Source organism: Salvelinus sp. IW2-2015, unplaced genomic scaffold, assembly GCF_002910315.2.
Source record: "Salvelinus sp. IW2-2015 unplaced genomic scaffold, ASM291031v2 Un_scaffold3466, whole genome shotgun sequence".
Lineage (NCBI taxonomy): Eukaryota > Metazoa > Chordata > Actinopteri > Salmoniformes > Salmonidae > Salvelinus > Salvelinus sp. IW2-2015.
Genome location: NW_019944746.1, coordinates 44,696 through 46,667, shown reverse-complemented (window position 1 = coordinate 46,667; position 1,972 = coordinate 44,696). Strand labels below are relative to the sequence as shown.

General features: G+C 46.2%; 1 long non-coding RNA gene across 1 annotated transcript in view; it reads right to left on the bottom strand.

Annotated features, from left to right (window-relative positions):
• LOC139025880 (uncharacterized) overlaps positions 1-1,433 on the bottom strand; it is a 7,831-nt gene extending 6,398 nt beyond the window's left edge. The window contains exons 1-2 of the long non-coding RNA XR_011477549.1: positions 1,176-1,433; positions 848-955 (exon numbers count right to left, since the gene is read on the bottom strand). This is a non-coding gene — a long non-coding RNA (uncharacterized lncRNA). The remainder of the gene's footprint in view (positions 1-847; positions 956-1,175) is intronic.
• Positions 1,434-1,972: the final 539 nt, after the last annotated feature.

The window sequence follows — 1,972 nt, the reverse complement described above, 5'->3', positions numbered from 1 at the left end:
TGAACAGCATTCTCACATAGGTATTCCTCTTGTCCAGATGGGTTAGGGCAGTGTGCAGTGTGGTTGCGATTGCGTCGTCTGTGGACCTCATGGGACGGTAAGCAAATTGGAGTGGGTCTAGGGTGTCAGGTAGGGTCTCTCAAGGTACTTCATGATGACGGATGTGAGTGCTACGGGGCGGTAGTCGTTTAGCTCAGTTACCTTAGCTTTCTTGGGAACAGGAACAATCGTGGCCCTCTTGAAGCATGTGGGAACAGCAGACTGGTATAAGGATTGATTGAATATGTCCGTAAACACACCAGCCAGCTGGTCTGTGCATGCTCTGAGGACGCGGCTGGGGATGCAGTCTGGGCCTGCAGCCTTGCGAGGGTTTAACACGTTTAAATGTTTTACTCACGTCGGCTGCAGTGAAGGAGAGTCCGCAGGTTTTGGTAGCGGGCCGTGTCAGTGGCACTGTATTGTCGTCAAAGCGTGCAAAGAAGTTATTTATTCTGTCTGGGAGCAAGACATCCTGGTCCACAACGGGGCTGGTTTTCTTTTTGTAATCCGTGATTGACTGTAGACCCTGCCACATACCTCTTGTGTCTGAGCCGTTGAATTGCAACTCTACTTTGTCTCTATACTGACGCTTAGCTTGTTTGATTGCCTTGCGGAGGGAATAGCTACACTGTTTGTATTCGGTCATGTTTCTGGTCACCTTGCCCTGGTTAAAAGCAGTGGTTCGCGCTTTCAGATTCGCGCGAAAAAAATTAAATACTGCATAGTTTCCTTGGAACGCGAAGCGAGGCGGCCATTTCTGTCGGCCTCGGAAGTAATCTTTGTTTGTTAGATCTGTCACAGCACTGACCTGGAGCCTGTGAAGGTGTCTTCTTGTGAATACAGTAAGCTCCCATCACCACGGTTAGGACCAGGACCACAGCTACTAGTGACCCTATGACAGTCCCATAAGATCCTCCTGCATGATAAGGTGGAGAGAAATGGGGGCGAAGCATTAGGGTTAATGTATGTAAGCTGTCAAAGGAGCATTTTACACCCGAAAAACCATTTGATCATATATGTATCATTCGTCCATGTTTGACACAGTCCCTGACAAATGCATGTCAACATTCAAGAAGCCTTTAGCTTCTTTGGAAGATTCTTATTTGGCAAAGAGATATGAGCTTTTAGCTCCTCACCTCCAATTATCAGTTGTACTCCTCCGGTGCTCAATCGTGTTCCATGTGAATCATAGATTTCTAAGACATATTCACCAGATTCACTCTTTTCTGTGTTAGATATCTTAAATGTCCCGTTGTTGATAAAGAACACTGATCTAGCTTTAATGGAGTCATGGAATCTCACTGTGTTGTTTTTCATTCTGAATATCCTTAAACTAGCACCAGTGGGGTCTTTTTTGAATATTAGTTCAGACCCTGTGGCATTATTCATCAGCTGAAAGACCGTTTCTCCCAGAGCTCCGTGACATGACATGTTCTGTCTAGCATCACAGAATTTCTCCTCCATGCCTGAGGAAAGGAGGGAAAAGGACACTTTTGTTGATAGTGATTACTGTTATTCTACATCTGAAACTCTAATGTCAGTTTGTGACATTATGAATTGCCAAGCAGCATATCACCCTGCATCTCACTGCTGGCTTGCCTCTAAAGCTAATCAGGGTTGGTGCCTGGATGAGACACCAGATGCTGCTGGAAATGGTGTTGGAGGGCCAGTAGGATGCACCTTGTCCTCTAGTCTAATTTTTATATTCATATCCCAGTGCACCAGGGCACTGATTGGGGACATTGCCCTGTGTAGGGAGCTGTCTTTCGGGTGGAACACTAAACAATTGTCCTGACTCATTGTGGTCACTAAAGATCCCATGGTACTTATCGTAAGAGAAGGGGTGCTAATCCCGGTGTCCTGGCTAAATTCCCAATCTGGCCCTCATGCCATCATGTCCAACTAATCATCCCCAGCTTCCAATTGGCTCATT